The 22,722-nt window shown below is 47.3% G+C and overlaps 1 protein-coding gene and 1 long non-coding RNA gene across 5 annotated transcripts in view; both read right to left on the bottom strand.

Annotated features, from left to right (window-relative positions):
• SRGAP3 (SLIT-ROBO Rho GTPase activating protein 3) overlaps positions 1–22,722 on the bottom strand; it is a 575,259-nt gene that overhangs the window by 246,176 nt on the left and 306,361 nt on the right. The window lies entirely within an intron of this gene.
• Positions 1–22,722, bottom strand: part of LOC135420078 (uncharacterized) — a 49,612-nt gene that overhangs the window by 10,867 nt on the left and 16,023 nt on the right. For 2 of the 4 annotated variants that reach the window (XR_010433333.1, XR_010433335.1), the window contains exons 2-3: positions 11,513–11,566; positions 4,074–4,162 (exon numbers count right to left, since the gene is read on the bottom strand). This is a non-coding gene — a long non-coding RNA (uncharacterized LOC135420078). Of the gene's footprint in view, positions 1–1,207; positions 1,397–4,073; positions 4,163–11,512; positions 11,567–14,243; positions 14,329–22,722 lie in introns of those variants that run through there. The other 2 variants (XR_010433336.1, XR_010433334.1) reach the window with 2 other exon arrangements.

Genomic DNA, 22,722 nt, shown 5'->3' with positions numbered 1-22,722 from the left:
AGCTGATGCAGCCTTTGTTTCCATGCCCTGCTTCCCACATCTGAACGTAGGTATCTCGGTGCCCTTTCCTTGCTCCTCATCTGACCATCAAACCACTCCCCATTGTGCAAATAAAACCCAAATAGAAAAAAATACACTAAAAAACAAGCAAAGGAACATCCACTACTTGCATTTGTAATGTACATCTAAAACCACGTTCATCCCAAGATTATTGCTGACACTGGGGTTTCTGATGCTGGCCCACACTGTCCCCAGCTGTGGATTTCTGTCCCCAGCTGTGGATTTCTGTCTCAAGCCATGGATTTCTCCCCCTCCCACCTCCATCCCTCCCTTGCTCCCTGCTCGACTGGGGCGCAGGGCAGGTGATGAGCTTTGGTTCTGTGCCTCTGCAGCATCTGCAGCAGAGGGTTAATGATCTGGCACTAAGGCATCACAGTGCTGACTCAGGCAGAGAGAAAGGGATGGAGATGATTCTTCTTCCACACAAATCATACACCGTTCATTAGGTTTGTATCAATAAAATCAAAGTGCATCAGAGGCACATTAAAGACAGTGAGAACACAGGGCAGCTCACAACAGAGAACAGAGAAATGCCCTCGCTGAGTTCCTGCTCTGGGAGCCAACACTCACACCTGTCCTGCTCGTGCCACCTCACCCCAGGGAAGGGCTCCCGTGCCAAACTGTGCCTGTCGTCCCACAGGATTCAGCTTCACCTCTACCAGCTCATCAAGAAATCCCTAATTGTAAATCCCATTTGATTAGTGACTGGGGGAGCAATGACAATGTATCACACTAGAGATGGGCTTGTGTTGTTTTCTGGCCCAGGAGAATAATTAAAAATCTCATCAAAAGCTTCACTGTGCAAAATAGCTCCTTTTGGGGGATAAAAAAGTATCTCCTGTGTCTGTACAGAAACACACTCCTCTGTGGAACAGAATGCCTGGCAGAACTGTGCCTGGTCCAGCTGCAGAGGGGATATAACCTCACAGAATCACAGAAGGGTTTGGGTTGGAAGGGACCTCAAAGGTCATCTCATTCCACTCCCCTCCCTGGCAGGGACACCTTCCACTGTGGCCTCAAACACTTCAGGGATGTGGAAAACCTATCTCCTGATGGGTTCTGTCATTCTGTAGGTCAAATCTACGTGTGCAGAGACACTGTTACAAGACTTCAAATCAGTCCAGCTTGAGTAAAAAGAAGTGGAACAAAAAATAACTGTGGGCTCTTACATTCATTGAGGAAAGCAATTCTGCTGTGCTGGAAGAACTGACCCTACCAACGGGATCCAGAGTGAGCAGCCAAAGGGAAACCAAGGCTCAGCCAAATTTCAAGGTTGCTCAAATACAGCCAGGGGAAGTTTCAGCAATCTACAGCTGAAAGGAAAATGAATCCAAGTCTGAAAGGAAGAAACAGAGAAACAAGGGAATGTTGGGGGAAAAAAATATCAGGAACATGGCAGAGACTGGGAAAAAACTCCTGTTACAAACACACAGACACTGTTTGGAGCCCCAGAGCAGCTCCAGCTGCTCACCACCAGGCACAGCCTGGAGCATTGCTGGTTTTCCTGGTTTTCTCCATCAGCTCACAGAACATCTCCACTTTGAACTGACTGTGAGCACAATCATTCCCATCTCCACAACAGTTTTTCTTGGAGTGTTTCCTACCCCTGTCTGAGCACCCTCTAACTGAGGGGTTTCAGCAGGAACCACTCCAGTGACCCACCTATCCAGAGGTCTGGCACCGAGCTCACAAGTCACAAAGGTCATATAAACCACACTTCAAGACCTTCCCAGGGATCCAGGAGCCTCCTCCCGAGTCAGTGCTGCAGAACAGAGGCAACATCACTCACTGGGCATTGGCAGTCTGGGCACAGGCAGCCAGAGCTGCAGTCACATGGAGACACAGATTCCTCCCTGAAAACACAGCGAGGAAGAGACTAAAGCTGTCAAAGCCCTGGGAGTCACTCTCCACATTTACTGCTCTTCCAGCTGCAGAGCACGAAATGAACAGTGGCCACTCTTCCTCTCCTGGCCTTGGCCACTCCAGAGGTTCTATAAAAATGCATGGGGGATGCAGGGGGCTATTCCCTGGCATAATCCCAAGGGAGAGCACAGAAAAAGACTTAGGAAACAAGTTACACAAAATTATTCAGGATTTGTGACTTGAGAACCTCAGTCTACTTGCTTTACCCAAGAGGAAGCTGAGTCCAAAATCTATCCAGAAGAGGTGTTTCTGAGGAGAGATAGCTTTGAAAATCAAAGTAAAAAGCATAACAAGGCACAGGGGACCAGAAACCAACTAAACCCAGACTAGAAACAGGCACTTGCTACTGCCAGGCAGGGGGAGGTACCATGGGAACCACTTAAAAGGAACTCTCTGGGTTCTGGTTTCTTGATATCTTTTTATCAATTCCCTTTAAATTCCTGGGCAAAGAGAACTATAGTCTAATTTGAGAAGTCAGGAGAATTTTGTAACCTAATTTGCAAGAGGTCAGCTTGGAAGATTGTAAGGAAGTTCTCCAGCCCCACCACCACCACACTGAGCTTTCTCACTACAGAACATCTCTCAGAGCTGACACCCCACCAATGCCCCAATAGCCATGGCCACCAGCCCAGGTTGTTTCAAACCCCCTCCAACCTGGCCTTGGACACTCCCAGGGATGGGGCAGCCACAGCTTCTCTGGGCAACCTGTGCCAGGGCCTCCCCACCCTCACAGGGAAGAAATTCTTCCTAATATCTCATCTAAATCTCCCCTCTTTTAGTATTCCTTCATGACATACTCATCACACTTGTACATTTTCATCCCATGTGTGGGATCTCCGTCCCTTGCCAAGTACTGACAGTTGAGGGACAGGGACAGACACGTGAGTTTTTCCTACTGGTTTCACAGAATTATTTCTGCTTTTCTTGCTCATTTTTAGAACAGAGATAGATTAATTCCCATAAAAATATTTCAGTTGTTATTCCCATGGTATTGTTTGCTCTCCCCTTTCTTTTTGTACTTTTCGTAGCAGTGAAAAAGGAATGAAGAAAAATAAATGACATTATCAGCCATTTTGAGAACAAAACTGAAAGTTTTCAAAAGTCTCTTTATTTAGGGGCTTTAGAGTGTTCATTACTTCCATGACATCAAAGTGGTTTTCTCTTGAGTAAGCAGTCAACTTTTAAACCATGGGACAGATGAAAAAAGCAAATTTCACAGAAAATAATCATAAATTTGAAGTAATTTTTCCAAGTGAAAGCGTTTAAAAATTAAATCCATAAAAATAAATTGAAGCACTTCTTAGCTGAACCTCAGATGGTTTAAAAGATACCAAAAAAGTGATGTTTGTACTGGCAGGAATGGCTGGAGGTCACATTGGCAACCTACTTCTCTCTTCCCCATTTCTGTGTTTGACACATTTATCAAAACACGTGGCCAATTTTAAATGAAGTGCAGGTCTAAAGGTCTGGAATTGGGAAGCACCATTGGGATGCTCCAGCACAGCTGCCCATGTCCTCTGCCAGGAGCTGCAGGGTGACCCTCTGGTGTTTAACCTTCCGTTCAGGTGGGATCTCAGGGAAAGGTTCTTCCCCCAGAGGGTGGTTGGCACTGCCCAGGCTCCCCAGGGCAGTGGGCACAGCCCCAAGGCTGCCAGAGCTCCAGGAGCTCTGAGGGATGGGGGGGATTGTTGGGATGTCGTGGGCAGGGCCAGGGGTTGGACTGATAGTCCTTGTGGGTCCCTCCCAGTTCAGGGAATTCTGTGATTCTATGAAATGTTTTTAATCCCACCTGCTGTCCTGAAGTGCTCTCAGGAAGACTCTCATGGGAAGCAGCAGCTCACTCCAGCCCAGCCCCTGCCCCATTCCCAGCCCCAGCATTCCGTGAACATCTCCTCACACCTCTGTCCCTCAGGGAGAAACTACAAACAGGAACGATAATATCACCCCCAACAGCACTGAATAAAAGAAATCCTGTGCTAGATGTCAGGTTTCTCTGGAGCAGTCCCCATTCCCTTCCCCATCAATCACCCACCCCACTGCCCAGCTCTCTCACTGTATAAACCAATTTATGATAATGTCCAAGTCAATACCTGCTTTAATGGTTCAGTGAACCAGGGACAACACTGCACCAACTTCCCATCCTGGTGTGCCCTGCTGGCCCTCAGTCAGGGAGAGGGAACTGTCCGAATAGGAAATACAAGAGAATTCCTGTCATTCCCAGGTTATTCCAGAGGTACAAAGTCTGACTGTTCCTCCCCACCTGCACAGCCCCATCCATTGGGAGCAGTGTGGGACACTGCAGGACCCAGGAGTGCTCAGCACCCCACAGCAGCCAGGGCAGCACCCACTGAGGCCACATGTGCTTTCCTGCAGCAAACCCAAGCATTGCTGCTCAGTTCCTGTGGCACAGCCCAGGCCAGGGCTGGCAGAGCAGACAAGGAGGTCCCAAGGTGGGTTCAGTGTCTCCAGGGGGACGGGCACAGGGACAAGCTCTGGCAGAGGAGGGCTCATCCTGCTGGGCCCCATGTCTGAGGCTGCACTTGGCTCCTGCCAAACACCATAAGAAACCTCGTGGCTTCAGTGTTTCAATCAAATAAAACGTTTCATTCCACACAAGATCACTTTTCCCCCTTGGTTTTCGGGTCAGGTAACTGTCACCCTGCTCTCAGCACAGAAACATGAGGCAGTGTTTAGGAAGAAAAGTGCCACTTCAGAGCATCAAGGCCAGAAGCTCCCTGCTGCAAATGTCAGCACCCAGGGTTTAACAGGCTTTAAAAGTTGTTTCCATCAGCCTTCTGACTGAAATCCCATTTTTCCTGTACTTCACGAACTGCCAGGTTTCACACACCCCTTCTCCCACGCTGGCAGAGGGAGCACAGCTCTCCAGAGGGTCAGACAGGAGGAGGATTCTCCAGGAAGGAGAGTGTGCTCTGAGCCCTGGGGGTGCTGAGGCCAAGCTCCCATGGCCCAGGGTGAGGATGAGGGAGGCCAAGAGCTGCCCCCACTGCTGTGGATGCTCCCCTGGAAAAACAGGATCCTCTGCTCTGGGCTTTGTGTCTCAGAGCTGGAGAATCATCTCTGCTTTCCAGCTCATTTTCCATCACTCCTCGTGCTGCAGAGGAAGAGCAGATGCTGTCAGCCCTCTGCCTCTCCCCCGTCACACTGCCCACAGATCAAGCGAGGTGAAGGTGTCAGCCACACCTGAAACATCTTTTTTTTTTTTTTTGTGAGAAGGGCTGCTCTGGGGTTGTGGGAATCTGCAGGTGTAACTTTTTTCAGATCCTGCACAAAACTCAGCTGGGCAGCTCTTACTAGAACGCCAAAGCTTCATCTGGTTTCCTCCCAGCTCAGTCTCACCCCCAAGAATTCAGTGTCAGTGAGAACTGCATTTATAAACTCCAAATCCAGCTCCTCCCATCACCACCCTGGCTGGCTTCCATTCAATGATGGAAAAATAAAATTCCTACTGACCTTGGGGGCTTTGGAGGAGACCTATTGATTAGTGACCTCTCCCAGGGACTGTCCCATTGACATCAGAAGTGCCAACTGTGCAGGAAAGTTTTATTCCATGTAAATAAGGCTGAGAGGATCGAGCCTGGTACCTTACAGACAGCACAGAGCATGACATGACTTGGCTGTTCAGCCAGAGGAAAGGCAGCTCTGGGGGGAACGTTTGCTCTCTGCAAACACACCAGGGGTGAGCCCTGGGACAGGAGAAGAATCCTGAGACAACAGTGCCTAAGAATGGGTAAATATAAGTTGGCCTTGGCTGAGCTCGGGCTGGAAGCACAGACATTTCCTGCCAGCTTGGCTCGGGAAAGCTTTTGGGAGCACAGATGGAAATGTGTGTTTGATCAGTTTATTGAGGGATGTGTCCCTCCAAGCACTGCAGAGCTGCACCGAGGGAAGAACCACATCTCCACCTTCCACAGCACCACTGCACCCTAATGGTTCTCAGACACGGAAAGGAAGGACAGGTCAGAGGGAAATGTCTGGGAAACACTTCTGGCCCAGCCTGCCCACACCCTCTGTGCCCTTTGGCCACCACTCCCCTCCAGCAGCATCTCAATATTGACATCTCCAGGTCTCAGCTGCTCCCCCCTCCTGATTCACCTGCAGCAGATGGTGTAAATGTCACCCCTTTTATTTTCTGGATGAATTCATATCACCCTGCCAAGATGCTAATTTTTGTTGCTGGTTGTACATTGTGTTAGCAGCCACCTTGGAATGGAGCAAAACTGCAGCCACAGACAGGTTAAGGTTGTAAAAAATTATTAGTTATAGCAGGTTAAAGTTAATGAAGAGGTTTTAATAACTAGCTTTGTTTTGATTCCCTGGTTTTGCTTGTGGTTTCTTGGGCCTGTTTGCAGCAGCACATTTTGATGCTGCACATCCTCACAGAGGCAGTCCTTCTGATTCTGTTATCATTCCTTGTCACAAATTTTCCAACGATGGTAAATAGATGCCTCCTTGCTCAGACTGCTCAGAGTTGAAGCAACCCCCTGACAGAGCAGCAGAAGAGCTCTCTGGGTTTCAGTGCTCCCCCCAGAGCCCATCCTGAGGGCAGAGCAGGACAATGGCCTGGCTCTCCTCGCCCCCAACCCTTCTGTTCCAACACTCCAGATGGAGTTTCCCTACTTGACAAGAGCTTTGCACTTTTGATTCATGCTTAATTTGTCAGCCACTCCAAACCCTTGAGTCCTTTCTGTCTTTCCCCCTCACCACTTCAAACTTCACATTGTTGCAGTTCAGCCTGGGCTTTTCAGAAACATCTCCATTTTTCCTTTTTATTTCAGTTCTGACCCCCACAGTTCCCGTGATCCCCCCCTGCTCCATGTCATCTATATCTTTTATAAGATCTTCATCCTACAAATCACTAATTAAAATAGTGGAGAGACTGGAGAGCAAGGCATTTCCCTCTGGGACTCTCACTGGAAAGGCTTTCCCAGGTATTCAGGCAAATACTGACAGACCTGCCACTGAAATTAATTTTTCAAGCAGCTCTTTGTGCATCTACACTGAGACACATCTCCCTGTCTTACCTGGAAATGCAAGAAAGGTGTATCATAACTATTTGCTCTCTTCTTACCACCAGGTCAGTTAATTAGATTCATCTGACTCACTTTTGACCAATCCATAGTGGTTGTTCTGTTTTGATTTTAGTTGCCTCTTCCGAGAGTTATGGATTGATTTTTTTTTCATTATAATTTCAGAGCCTTTCCAAGAACTCATTAGGCTTTTTAATCAATAATACACTAGACTGTACTTTTATCTTTTATATTTAGGATCTATATTTGCATTTTGATAGTTCTGAGACCACCTCTGAGCTCAACAAGCTATTAAAAATAATTGTTCCTTGTTCCAAAATAGTTTTGATTAATTCTTTCTAATTCTAAGGAGAATTTCCTCAGATCCTGTGGCCTGGCCTACACAGCAGATCCAAACAAACTCTTGTCTGTTTGTTCTCTGTTCTGGTCCTTATTCTACCCTCTGGTCAAAATTAACCATGTTATCAAGGCATTTTAAGTGCTTCTGTAAGCAGCCACTAGGTCTGTATTTCCTCTCTGATCTTATTTCCAATGTATTTGTAGCACTATTTCTTCCTGCTTTTTACCTCACTTGCTAAACCAAACAACACTTTCTGCCTGAGGCTCTTGATTTTACCATTATGTGCCTGTGCTGTGCCTTCACCTTCAGTTCTTGTCAAGTGCTTTTGTACCACTTCAGATGTTCGTGTCCAAAGCAGCTCCTGGTTCTGCCCTGACGGTGTTTGCTCTATCTTGCCTCCCCTGGGGATGGAATGGATTCACCCAGAGGATGCTCAGCTGCTCTGTCTGTGTGGCTTCTCTCTCAGGACCTGCCCTTTCTAATCCCAAGGACCATCATCCCAAGGGATCCAACTCCCTGCCTCTGCTGTGGTCCCCTTCTCCAGAGCTCATCACACCTAAACTGCTGCCTCTGCTTCTTCCTTTCCTCCAGGAGCACCTCTGCCATTCCATAGTCAGTCTCTCCCAGATTTCCCACCCACCTTCAGTTCTCCACCAATCCTTCCCATGGCACAACGTGTTCCTGACTCCAGAGCTGCTCCAGAGTTCCCTCTGCCACCACCCCCAGGCCCTTTGCTTCCTAAACCTCTTCAGTTCTCCAGGCAAGGGCATCCACAGCTCTTAGAATCAATCCAATCAGTGTGGAAAGAGGAAAACTAGGAGAAAGGTATGAGGGGACATTCTGAAAGCCCCGAAGTGTGACACAGTATTTATTTCCCACCAGAAGTCAGTGACAGGCAGGTACTCCGGCTCAGAGGATCTGTCGGGTTGGAGAGCAGTGAGTATTTCCTCTCCTTCCCCCCCTGCTGGTGTGCTGAGATCCACAACCACAGTCGATAAAGAGAACTGGGAGCTTTCAGGTACTAATTCTGAATTACAAGCAATCAGTTGCTTTCCCAAGTCCTACAAATCCCCCAGCAAACCAAAGTGAACCTCCCAGACGTGGGGCTCCCAGGGATTTGCTGCTGTTGCCCTCTCACATTCTTTGATCACTTCCCCTCCCTGCCTGTCAAAGTCACAAGCACTTCACTTTCTAAAGAACAATGTACATGAGAGGGATGAAGCAAAAAAAAGCACCTTGCAATTAAATATTTTAATAGACGTTCTGAAGATGGTTTTGAAAGGATTTAAAATTAATATTAACAATAGTATGCATCAAGGGGCTCAGGCTGAACAACACCTATCACTTTGTCTGCTAAAGAATGAAGTGTAAAAATAATATCCTCTAATATTTTATACCAGCACCCCTTTTGACTCTCCCAGAGGAGACATCTCAGAACTGCTGTGCACAGCAGCTCTCCAGCCTTCCTCCACTTCATCCCAAGCCCATGAGGGCTTTGGTGAGCCTTGCTGAAGCTTTGCATCTGCAGGTTGTCATCTCCTGGGATGTGCCTGGCACAGCCCTGCACCACCTGCCTTCAGGTGCAGAGACATCAGCCTCTGCCTCCTCCCTGCAGGGCATTCCCCACTCACCTGGGAGTTAATAACCTGGCAACTAAGGAACCAAAGACAAAGGGAGGACCAAAAGAATCCCAGTGCTGTACATCCCTCACCTTATGTGCTGCCTCTGGTCTGGGACCACTAGGAAGTTGGAATTTCCATTGTTCATTTTCATTGGATTTTAATGGAAAAGAGTTTCAGCAAGGCCCTGGAGGCCCTGCTTGATAACTCCAAACCTAGATTTATGGCTCCTCACTAGTGCTGAGTGTTACTCAGAAGCAGCCCCAGCGAGGTAGGGGGTGTTTTTCTGGGTGCAGATCTGCTGGCAGAGAGACAAGGTCTGGGGATGGAGTCAGAGCATCCACCTCAGTCCCTTCAACTCCTGCTTGGGCCCCCTCTTTCTGTGTTAATGAACACAGACATCCCCTGACATGGCACAGGTGGCTAACAAGTTACAAACACGGTCTCACAGTTGATCAAAAATATCTGTTAAACACAGATACTCCTGGTATTAGAGATGACTAACAAAGTTTTCATGAGTGTAAATAAACAGCTCTGTATACAGCCTCATTTACAATTTCCCTCCAATTTTGCTCTCTGTTTTGCTCCAGTTTAGGGAGATGTTCATTAGGACTTCTGTGGCAGAGCCACAGCTTCAGGAAAGGCCCATGCTGGCCCAGGCACTGCCACCAGGAACCACAACCCAGACCAAAACCCGCCCAGGCTCCACACCTCGGGATGCTCTGCCTCGTGTGGAACACCCCCCTCACCACCAGATCATCCCCACATCTGAGACTCAGCAGACTCTGGGTAAGGAAACATTATTTCCATTACATTTGGCTTAAACCCACTGATTTATAATTAAGTTACTGATCCGTGCGTTGGTGTAAAATGACTCTACGACATAAGTGCAGCAATAACCCAGAACTGAATCTTTAAATAACAATTGTCAAGTGAGGAGATATATATAGAATATATCAAAACTAATAGTGTTCATCCATCTTTCAAAACAAGTTAAATGTGCCTGTTTCTTCTGGAAAATCTGTGTTTGCTCATTGAACGTTTTATTTTCATTACATTTGAACCTTTCAGCAGAAATAAAATACACAATCAAAGTAGGATGGTTGTTTTGATCAGTTTTCAGGCATTTATACATTATGAGACAAGAAAATGCATTAAGATTCACGGAGACATTTGTGCTGGTGACCACTGGGAAGAAGCAATATAAACCGAGGGGAACGTGTAATCAGGAATGACAGCTCAAGCACAGATCTTATTAAACAGAGAGTGTAGAACAGGCTTAGAAAGAAAGGAAGAAGTCCTGGCATTTGGGATATTTATAGGGAGTTTGGACAGGGAATTACAAACCAGCAGGAGGGAGCAAGCTGTTCGAGCCACGGGAGAGCAAACACGGTGGACCCTGAGCATTGTGACTCACTCCTGAAACGTCACCCACAGCCTGCTCCCAGGGCAGCTGACCTGCAAATGTCACCCACAGCCTGCTCCCAGGGCAGCTGACCTGCAAATGTCACCCACAGCCTGCTCCCAGGGCAGCTGGCCTTGGAATCCAGAATATTCCTCCTTAAACAAGGCTCTCAGGGGTATGGCTGGCTGTTCCTTGGATAAATCATGAAACACCAACTAAAATGCTGACCTTGCATTCACAGCTTGGAAGAGCTCACTATTTGGTGAAGTTGGGGTGAAACAGAGAATGCCTCACCCATCCCCAGCTGGAAGTCTGGGAGTGTGACCCCTGGCCCTGAGAACTGCAGCCCCTCAGCAGAGCCAAAGAGAGGAGCCACCCCTTCCTCAGCAATGCTCTATCTGACTGTTTTAAAGGTTCTGCACGAAGCCAGGCACACCCATTGCCCTGGCACTGCTGTGAACCAGCCCCTTCCTCCAGCCCTGTCCAGACACAAGTAGAGAGGGTTTGTTCAGAGCCAACCAAGGGGCAGCAGTCACTGACACCGTAAATGTCTCAGGTGTGCCTGGATTTCCCAGCACAGCTCTGGGGAACTGAGCACCCAGGTAACTCCCCTTCAACCTCAGCTGAGCTCAGACATTTTCAGACCAGACACACTTAGGATTGTTTTGAGTAACTCGGGTGGGGCTCAGGCCACCCCCGGCCAGGCCACGGGAGCAATGCAGCAAATGGGAACAGCAACGAGCTGGGCATATAAAACTGCTCTGTGTCCCAGGTACAGCACCACTCAGATGCAAATATTCATCCAGTTGAGTGTTTGTCCACATGGTTTCCTGTACTTGTGAGCCATGGACATTTGTTTACAGAGCTTCAAATATCCAGGGAGGAAGAAAAAGCACCTCTCTCGTTCTTCACCCACAGACACACTTAGTGTAAGAGAACCTGAGCAGTCTAACTGAATCCAACAGTGTTATCCCAAATTCTGGAAGGAATTAACTCCTTTAAAATACAGGGAATACATCTGAGGGTGACCATTCCTGGGTAATGTTCAACTGCTCATCCCACCACTGGGGTGAATAAATATTTTGAATAAATAGTTTTGAATAAATAGTTCAGAGACTTACCTGTCTTTCAGAACAGTGGAAACTTCGGGTCATCAGTGGTGGCAGGAGACCTGAAAGGTAAACAGATTTGGTTGTTCAAAAAGCACATTAAACATATTTTCCATGAGGAATTCCACAGGAAACTGAACTGTGCTCTGTCAGAGCTTCCTGCACACTGCTTGGCATCATCTGCAAACCACTCCATTGTCACCAGCCCTGGGTCAGACAGGAACACAGAGAATCACAGCCAGGAGAGTTTGAAGAAGTGTTGCTCCTAAAGCAATTACTTATCTTAAATACTTCCAAGCCTTTGTGAACAGATGTAACCTCATAAAGAACCCTTCATCCTCAAGTTTCTCAGCTCACTGTATCTTCACATTCATTGCTGATGCTCCCACATTTCCTTCTGGATCCTTTAAAGACATCTCATTTATCTTTATTGGATTTCCTTTCACTTGGCTTTAAAGTTAAGCCATGCAGGAGAAGTTAAGCTGTAGCAGAGGAAAAGTAATCAGTGCATAAAGTCTGAATCTTAACAAAGGGTGTCCCAGCTTGCTGAAAATGCAGAAAATTGTGAAGAAAAATGTGCTGAAGAGGCTGCCTCAAACAGGGCTCTCTGTGGGTGCTGTCACAGTGAAAGAGTTGGGAAGACTCACTGCACCTCAGGAACCTGGCTCTTAAACACCTGAAGTTCCCAAGTTGTGCCAAATGCCCAGGACTGGCACCAACACATAAAGTAGAAAATGAGGAGAACAGAGGAGTGTTGGTTCTGAAGCACCAGAACTGGCTGCTGGTGCAGCAGGAGCCATGGCCACGGGCTGACTGTTGGGCATCAAAAGACCAGAGGTGAGGTCAGGGCTGGGAGAGCAAACACATGGAATCCCAACAGGGATTTATTAAACAAAATTGTCATCAGCAGATGTTCGTAAGCACATCTGGAGGCCAAAGGAAAAGGCCTCACTGAGCTGGGCGCTTCAGAAACACAATGTTGGCTTTATGTATTTAATACAGCACATAGGGAAGGGATCATTATCCAGCTCTTGGAATCACAGCATGCATGTACACTAATTTAGAATAAATCATGAGTAAAGAAGACAAAGGCAGCCCCTCTCCTCCCTGGGCAATAAACAACACAATACTGGACTTGTAATCAATACTGATAAGCACAAATACATTATTTTGATTAATAGTCAGGTGCCTTTGTTGTTAAATAATTTTAAAGTTTAATTCTAGGGGGGAATTAATCTAGTAAAGCCATTAATCAGAACATGAGAAAGATAAAAAAAAAAAAATTACTGAATGGCTTAATACAATAAACTACCCTGAAATGGCCAACACAAGGGCAACATCCAAACAAAAAGGTGATGTCCAAGTGTCCTTTGTTATTCTAGTGCATATCCAAATATGCCACATGGCCCTGGGTGATTTGCCAGCTGGTTAACTTGGTGTCACTGAGTCACTGAAGACAGAGGCAAAATGCAATTGTGGAATGCCTGGGTTTCATTTCCTCTGGATGGTCTCAGCAGCCACAGGACCCTTCCCAGACTCCAGATTCCCTCCCAGACACACACCCATGGCTCACGTCCTGCAATCAACACCTGCAGGTTTTCAGGGGGCACCATGAAACATGGTTGTTCATGCACGTGAGCACAAGACTTTGGTCAGTCTGAGGCTACAGAGCTTCAGGGGAGAGTCCAGGAGAAGCCAAATGGGATCGAATGCATTGAAAAGAAGTAAAGCCCTTTTTCACCATCACTCTCCTCTCATGCTTTTCCTCTATTGCCACGCCCCATATGATTTTGGACACAGCCCTACAACAAGATTCACCTCCACCTTTGACTCCTCTTGCAGCTCACACTGAGTGCTCTCTGCAGACACGGCACAGACGCCGCACCAGCCAAGTGCACAAAGCAGGTTCAACCCTACGAGAAGTCCTTGTAGGAATAACACGAACTGACTGGCCCAGAGACTCCCCCTGCCCCAGCTGAGCGGACTGGCCGAGCCCCACCAGGGATCAGCATTGCCGGTGCATCCGCTGCCGGCACAGACCGATCTGTGGCTCCGGGAAATCCCCCCCGCTTTGCATTTTGATCTGCGAACGAGCTCCCCCCTGCCACTCGCGCTGCTGGAGCAGATCCATCACAGCACCAACTGGTGAGTGCTGGTTGCTCCCCCTCTCCCTCCTCTGTAAATCTCTCCGCTGAATTATGGGAGGCTTCACATTTAAGAGAGACAATTAGAAAATATGGATGCTCAAGGTATACCCGTGCTGCTTACCTAAAATTGATTAAGGACTGGAGCAAATAACTCCTCCATCATCTGTCCCAAGGGTGCAAATACAGACACTGCCAAATGTTTGGTTTTACTTCTACCACTACATTAAAACAGCACAGCTCATAAACAGCACTTTGGGGAATACAGGCTCGGCTGTAGGGCTTTGAATCTGCCGTGATATACCGACATTACTGGAAGTTTATCTTTATTGAGCTTCAAGTATGATATGGTAAAAGGAAAAAAAAAAGTAGTAAAACTTCCATGAAATGAGTTACAGATGCAGCTGCTTTAACAGAGACTGCAAAATCCTGCAGTTATTCCACATGCTGCTGTTCAGGGTGTGCTGCAACCTGCGCTCCTGCACTCCAAGGAACAGAGGGAATGGGGCACAACTCAAGAGGAGACATCCCCCAAGGAGACATGTCATCATCCTGCATCATACCGTCTTTTTGGCTGGTCTCCATCATGACTCACATTTTAGCAGCTCTTTTGGTGCCATTATAACTTCTGGAGTCTCCTGATCTCAGTGGTACCGTGTCAGAACAGCTGCAGTAACTCCCTGCAATGACAGTGGAACTGGGTGTGACTGACTGCAGGGAGAGTCTGGCCATGGCTTCCTTTTCCAATTATTTCTCTAATCCACCTGTGATCTGTTTGTGAGCATGAATCCATCCCATACTATACACACCTGCAATTTCTTATCACTGAGACTGGACTCTGTTGCCACAGTTTCAATTTACACTTCACTATCACAAGAGATGGAGGATATGTCTTGCCCTGACCAGCATCTCAATGTTCTGGATTACAAAACTGCCTCCCCAGAACTGAAGAACTCACACTTATGGTGCCCTGGTTTCATATAGAACAGGGTAAGGAAAAGATATTTTGAATCACTGATCATTCCAAGAAGTGTTATAAGGGGGGGGGGGGGGGGAACAGCCTGACTAAAATAAATGTTAACACACTGATGAATCAAAAAGTTCAGATGTCTAGTTTAGGCTAAATATATCTATTTTTTTTCTCTTGGCAATTTTCAGTCTTACACTTATCAACGTGACACTGAATGTTCTCAGAAGAAAATGGCAAATAAAAAAATTCTGAATGAAACATCAATAAATCAAGCAAAATAATTCAGTTTTAAAGCCTCCATCTGCTGTATAACTCACAATTAATGTGTTTTCAAATTGTGCTGGGACTATATTTATATTTCTATTGAGAAAATGTTGTGCAAAAATGTTCTCCACTCTCAAATTGAAATATTAGAACAAGTGCTAATAACAAGTTCTCCTCCAATCCTAATTTCTAACAGCCCCCTTGAAATTAATTTTTATTTCTTGATATCCTTAAGAATTTCACTTCCACACATTTAAATTGGTGAAAAGAAGACCCTTGAACACAATCTTATCCCACAGTGAGGGACACAGAGGAAATAGGTCCCACCAGGAAGTCTCTATTTCTGCTTCAAAACCATATTTTACTTTTCACCCAACATATTTTAAAAATTCAGGTTTTCACCAAGGCCTTGGCTCTCCAGCCATATTTCCCATGGGACGGGAAGAACCTGGAAAGATCATCCACAGACCAAAGCCAGGTAAGCTGTGACAGCCTTGGTCTGCAGCAGCCTGTGGAAAGAGCACAGGGAACTCTGGATAATGGGAGAAGCTTCAGCCAAGGACACAGTTCCTGTCCAGGCCGTGTGACCACGTCCCACAGGCACAGGGTGCAGTAAAGTCACACTCATTGCGTGGGGTTGGTTTGTTCTGGAATCCAGAGTTCCTCTGCCTGCCTTAAATTCACCTGGCTCAGATGCCATCCCCAGATTCCAGGGTGAATATCAAATATTACCCCCTGTTTGATGGACATTAAAGAACCAGCATTAAAATTGCTTTGAAAATGAAATGCAGCAATGCCAGGAGGCAAATGAACCTCTCGGCCACTCCTGAGTTAATCTGGGCTTTCACAACACCATTTAAGCTGTCTGGGGGAAATAATTGAGTGGAAATCTGTTTAAAGTACTGCACTTTGATTTTATCTAGGAATACAGATAATCAATCTCTGGGTTGAAAGCTGTGGATTACAAAATGTACCAGAGCAAATGGGAATTTTATTGGCTCAGAAATAAACATAAAGGGGCAAGCACAGAGATGACCTTGTGGTGGATGGATGGCAGGGGGGAGGCAAGGCAGCCAGCCCTGCTCTTCAATCATCCCCTGCACCTTCTCAAGGAGCAATCCCAGCTGCTAAAATGGGAACCAGCCCCCACAGGGCTGAGCTTAGGAACTACCTGTGCTTTGGACAACACTCCCAGGTACACGGTGGGACTCTCGGGGTGTCCTGTGTGCTGGACTTTGATGGCCCTTGGGGGTCCCTTCCCACTCAGAAGATTCTATGATTCTGACCCCTGAGCTGGGAGCTGTTTTCCACTGCAGAGCTGATGCTCTGTGCCCCCTTTCCTGCCTCCCACCCTCCCCAGGGGCTGGTTCCAACCCCCCTGCAGCCAGAAGGTGCCCGTGGCAGGCACAGCCAAACCAGGGATGGTTCCCCTGGAACAAGGGGCTCCAGGAGAGCTCCTTCCATCCCATGCAGTGAACTCCCCTGTACACACACTGCAGCACGTGAGACACTGTTTGTGAGCTTCAATATTCAAGTCTGTTGAACACTAAAAAGGCTTTTGAAAATCTTTCCCCTCCTCAAAAAATTTCTAAGCCACGTTGGGCTTTTTTGTGAAATAGCTTTTTCCTCCCTTTTCAGTGTAATACAATATGTTATTCAAGAGCCAGAGAGTTGTCAGTTTTTATGTTATGATAATCTTCTCAAGCATCCAATTCTATTCTGCTTCTTCCCTTCGTGCTGTCACTCACATTCCTGCCTGTCACAAAAGAAAATGGCTGAATACATTAATTACAACTTGTTAGTCCTCCATATAGTTAATGCTATTGAGGAAATCAAATCACTTGGAAAATAGCTAAAGAGAAACAGTTGCTGGTATTGCAGAATCTTTATGTGTCTCACTTGAAAGCTGGAGCTTTGCAAGACAACAAAAATGATTATTATAGAGAATGAGAAAATCAAATACAACTTGATCCTCTACCCTTGGACTGTTTTCTGAATGCATTACAATATATGTTTTCTATCCTGGCAAGAGCAGTTGAACACTTTTCACATATTACCTTCTTTTATGGTCTAATCACAAATACCAGTTCAGAAATTACAGCATAAAAACTTTCTGAAGCTAGGAAGAGATCCAAGTCCCCACTCACACAAACATCCCAGACAACAGTGATGGCTCCATCAATGTGAATAAAAGATAATTCTGTTGGGTCTGAGAAGACAAGCATCCTCAGAGCAGCCCCTGGCACTGAGCTGCCACAGCAGTGAGGGGACAGTCACACTGTCCTTGCACCAAAGTGCCCTTTAGGTGAAGCTGTTCTCCCTTCAGCTCCCCAACCACAGCACTGCTATACTTGGACTCCCCACCTTCTTCCTCACTCCTCTTTCTATTAAAGCACAGCCACCTCAGGATGATGAGAAACAAAAGCAGAATAACAATGAAGTGGAAGCAAACAGCTTCCCAGATTCCTGCTAGATCCAGGGGGGCCTTCACACTGATAATATTATGGAAAGAACAAAGGCACAACTGGCTTCAGAGCTGAAAGCCTTTACTGAATAACTTAGAAGCCAGGAACTTGCCAAAAGTCACCTGACAGGTCAATGACACGGCTGGGGAAAGCCCTCAGCTCCTTGGTGAGAAAAGTTAACAAACTTATAGCAGGTTAACTGTATCCCAGGCCAGATTTATTGGAAACATTGTCAGCAGCAAGAATTAAACAACTCCATGACTAGAGTCCAACCCTTCCCCATGCTCAGGAGGGCTGTTCTGGGTGAACAGGACAGGGAAATCACTGGCTAAACTGGCACCAAAATGTATTGCCCAATTTAATGGAGTAGATGTCAAATAGCCATTAGCATTACAATGATTAGTAAACTGAAATTATGTCTTATGGGTTTACTGCCTTAGATTAACCATTAACCTGCCTTAATTAAATTGCATCTCAGTAATTGATTTCGCAGTGCTGAACTGTAAATAACAAATTGCAGATGATCTGGGTTTTTATCTGGCAAGATAATGTAAATCAGCCTTAACACATTGCATTACCTCCTTGTCTCCATCCCTCCTACAAGCCTTGTTCTCTCTGCTGCTTTTACCTCCACACACAACCTGCTCTGACTTTACAGGTACATTTAATCACTGCTGCTCTCTCCTCCTGAGCTGCTGACAGAGCTGGGTATTTGTAGGGTAGGCAGTACTCAGTGTCTGATCACTGTATCTGATGCCTTCTCCTCCCCCTGGAAATCCCCTGGGTGTGCAGACCCTCAGCTTTGTTCACTCACACAAACAGCTCCCATGGCTGTGGAGGGACCCAGAGTGCACAGTGGGGTGGGACTGGGGCAGTGAACAGCCCTGGCAAAGCAATCCTTAATAACATGGGCTCCTCCCAGCTCTTCCTGCACTGGGCAACAACCATTCCAATAGAATAACAATTATAGCAGTTTTGTTTGCTTTTGACTACACTGTTCAATATCCAATATGTTCAATGGGAGCAATCAATGTGACCAAACACTGACCCATTCACTGTCCTGATGCACAGCCAAGTTCTTCCCTAAATAAGGCACTGAGAACCCTGGTGTCAATTATAGCCTTTGAAAATAAGGATCAAGAGCAAAACCAGAAGCTTGGGGCAGGAGGGCAGGGAAGAAGGAGAGTGAGTTGCTCTCAGTTCAGGCTGCAAAGCTGAACAGGGGAGACCAAAGAATCACCCACCTTCAATCAGCACCAAAACAGAACATGAGGGTGGAAAGGGAGCAAATTGGAAAGGAAAAACAAGAAGAGGTAAAGAGCTATGATGAGAAAGGGGTCTTGGGAAGCTGGAGAACAAACAGGAACTAAAGTAATAGTACAGCTGCTGAATGTGGAGGTGGGAAAGCAGCTCTACACTGAGGGCCCTGAGGAGCTGCCACTGTCACTTGATGGTGATCCAAAGGATGATCATAAGGACAAGTGGACTAGGGAAAGAAGGACATTAAAAGCTCTGGCATGGTGTATGCAGCACATCAGAGGTTGGTGTGGGGGCTGCACAGACCCCCCCAGGCTCACCCTGCCTGCAGCCCTGCCCTGCTTTGGGCACTCTGGTGCCCATGGGCTGCAGGCACTGCACTGCTGGTGAACTTGGCCATGGCTGAGCTTGAAATTCAGTGACTAGAACCAATTTTAATAACATTTTAGGTTAGAATTTAAAAAATGGTGAAAAGCCATAAACCACCAGGTAAACATTAAGTGCCTTGTACAGCTTTTTTCCCAGAGCAGCCATTAACCAGCAAAGCCCCTGAGCCCCAAGGGCACCATATTCTTCCTTGAAAGGGCTCTGTATTTCCCCTGAGCTTCCCCTTTGCCCTCCAGAGAAGCTGTCAGTCCTAGTACAGCTCAGTGCCACCCACAACAGCAGGTTGAAAAATTGCTTAAGACACATTTTTATGCTGCCCACCTTGGTGCTGCCACCTGCCAGGAGTATCTGTGTTACCCATCAGGCAAAGGAACTCTCCACACCTACCAAACCCTTTTGCCAAAGCAGCTTCTGGTGAAGTGCAAGCTCAGAGATGGACTGGGCAGGGGGGAACTCTCCCCAGGACACACAGCTTAGTTGGGAGGATTGTGGCATTTTGAAAAACCACATACACCTACATTTAACACGCACCTCGTGTCCCTGAGGTTTATTTCTGATAAAGGTACTCCTGTAATGAGCAGTGTGAGGCAGCCTCAGCAAAAGGCAAAGCTATCAGAGCTCCCTAAAACCCCTGTGATAGCCCAGGCAGGCACTGACTGCATCCATCTAGAATATGAGTTTAGAACAACACACTAATTATTCATGGGCTATTAGTGTTCCTTTTCCTTGCAGCACAAGACACAAAGAAAGCCTCAGAATCCCATTTTTCTTCACTTGCAAATAGCAGGAGCAGAATGGAGCAAATTATTCCAAAAAGCACCTCCATGGAAGTGACAGCACCAACAAAACCCCATTAGCAGACCCCCAAACCACATGTTCCTCATAACACATGAACAGCAAAACCCACCTCCTGCCACAGACTGTTAAGGAAAGCAAGGCAATGTTTTCATTCTCCCCCCCCCCCCCCCCCCTTAAATGATTTACAGCTGCATCATTCCAAATCTTTCCACTGTGTTTGCTCTTGAGCTTGCACTGAATTCCTCAGTGTCACATTTTCAGCAGCTGGTTATCACACACCACTGTAACGATTCACATTCAGGAGATAAAACATGGGAACAGCAAGGGGAAGGGCAGAATAGTCCAAGAAGGTGCTGCAGGAATCCCACCACTGCAAAGCAGAACGTGGCACCAAGCCCTGCTGCCTGGGCTCCACAGGGGTTTTTGGGTTTAGGCATATGAGTTACATCATATTAGTAGAGTTGGTCAGCAGTTGTTTTAATCGTGAATGCTGGGGGGATAAAAGCCCAACACCTGGAACATCACCAAGTTCCCCCTTCCTCCAGTTGTGCAGTGGAACCCAGAGACTGATGGTTCCCCTCTTACTTCAGGTGGTTTGATACCCACTGAGGCTCCCAAAGAAGCCAGAGCTTTCCAGAGGCTGACTGCTCTCCCAGTGGCAAACAGCAACAACCAGACTAAATTAAATTTTACTGACAGCAATTCTTCTAAGATATCCACTAAAATGCACACCTGTTAGCACCTGTTAGCAGGGGCTGTCCCCAGGCCACCCGTGCAGGCAGTGGCCGGGACAGCAGGAGGCACAGCAGCCCAGGGCAGGAGGGCTGAAGTGGGCAAGGAAAGACAGGCACCACGGAGAAGCTAAAATATCATCCCCTGTGCCTGCTGACACTGCTCCTGTGCATCAGACTCCATCAAAACCTGACAGGTGACACCTCTACTGGATTTCCTGAAAATCAGCAGCTGTAGAACAAGGCAGCTGCTCCCACCAGCACACAGGAGAGCCACGAGATAAAAGCCAGACACAGATGGATGAGAAAAAACACTTGCAGATACTCAGAGGTTCTCAACACCAATGCCAGCAGGAGGGATCAGAGCTGTGCTGCAGAGCTGCCAACAGCAGCCAGGGGGGCAGAGACCCCAGAGCCCCAGGGCTGAGCCCACACTCCAACCCCTGAAAACCCAGCAGAGCACAATGCTCGGGGTTTTCAAAGCACAAACCCAATTACTGTTTTCTATTGAATTATACAAAGGCACAGGTCTATCCAGCTGAAGACAAACCATCCCTTATTAAATTGCCCCAAGATTAATTGCCATTGCAGAATCGTGGACTTCCTCCAGCTTCAGAAGCACAATGAGTGTCTCATCCTGCAGGAAACGAGGGTGAATTGAGTAGAAAAAACCCAACTTCTTAGGTTATACCACATCCTCCATCCAACACTGCAGCGTGGGGCAGGAGGTGCTGAGGAAATTAGGGAAGGGAAGCAGCTCCACATGTTGGTCACTGTGGCTGAGACCTGTCCTGCATGAGGGCTGCAGCATCGGCTGGTGGCTCACAGGGGACCTCTCCCTGGGGCAGTGACTGGAGCAGTCTGTCACACTACCACAACCTTAGGAAAGATCAGGTGCTATTCTCCCTCCTGTGCTGCCCTTTTGTTCCCAAACTATTGGTCAAATGGCAGAGAGGGCTGTTGAACACCCTCTCTGTGCTACCTGCACCTCAAACAGAATTTCCCTCAAAAAAGCTAAGCAGGCTTCCCAAGCAACTCAACGACCCATTCCTTGCCCACCACTGCACATTCCCTCCCACCAGCATCCTTCCACCCCACAGACATGTGGGTACAAGGAGAGGACTGAGCCCTCTCTCCAGTGCCAGCACTGTGGTCAGACAGCTGTTGGGAGGGTGATAAGGTCAGCAGGATGCAGGGTGAGAACACATTGTGATCTTTTCCAATGAAGTACAGAGACAGCCTAAATGTGCCTCAGTGTATGGCTGCTCTCCCAGCAGGAGCTTCACACAGTGTTGAAAACCCAACAGAGAAATGGCCCTGGTACACTGAGATCATACCCTGCAATGAGGCACTTCCTTCCATTAGGTCACTGATGATTAGCAGATTCTGTCCTGCTGGTTATTTCTAGGATGCTTCTCCAGGACCCTTCCCTCAATCCCTTTCCTATATTTGCAATGGAATCAGAACCCACCCCTGGGCCCCCCATGCCCAGTGACTGTGCACACCTTGCTCAGTGGTGGCACATCACCCCCTGGAATTAGTCCCTTTAGAATTATTGGCAAGGGACATGAAAAGTGATGTTTTAACAGACTTTCATTGCCCAATGTCCATGTTCATAAAATATTCAAACATCACTTCCCTGAGCTGGTGCTGCAGGAAGACAACAGTCTGTGCACAGAGAGGATCCTGGTGCCCCACTCGGTCACTGCCCATCAGAAACACCAGGCTCAGCTCCCCTTGGGCACTGAGGGACTGCAATTTCCTCTCTTACGTCAAAGAACTCAGATTTTGGCCCCTGTTCTCAGTGGTGGAAGTTCCAGAGGTGCAGAGCAGCAGGGAGGGCACTGCCTCAGCTCCCCCAAGTGCCCATGGAACTCGGAGCTTTCATTGCTCTGAGGTGGCAGGGCCTGGCTCTTTGTGCTCCTGCTCACTGCTCTGAGCAATTCAGCCTCCTCCCTGCACACATCTCTGTCATTTGACATTTCCCAGCTGAGCACGTGCTCATCACAGCTCTGTGTTGTTTGTTCTGCTCTGAACTCCAGGGTGGTTGTATTTCAGCCCACAATACAAATGTCTTGTCCTTTCTGATGAGTAAACATCAAATACAGCTTGCAGCACAAACAAGGGCTGATCCTCAGGTGCTGGGGGGCTGAACTCACTGACTGCACCATTCAGACCCCCTGGCAGTCCAGACATGCCTGG

Source organism: Pseudopipra pipra, chromosome 11 (genome assembly GCF_036250125.1).
Source record: "Pseudopipra pipra isolate bDixPip1 chromosome 11, bDixPip1.hap1, whole genome shotgun sequence".
NCBI lineage: Eukaryota > Metazoa > Chordata > Aves > Passeriformes > Pipridae > Pseudopipra > Pseudopipra pipra.
Note: the sequence above shows the minus strand (reverse complement) of the source record. Positions and strands in the feature narration are given on the sequence as shown.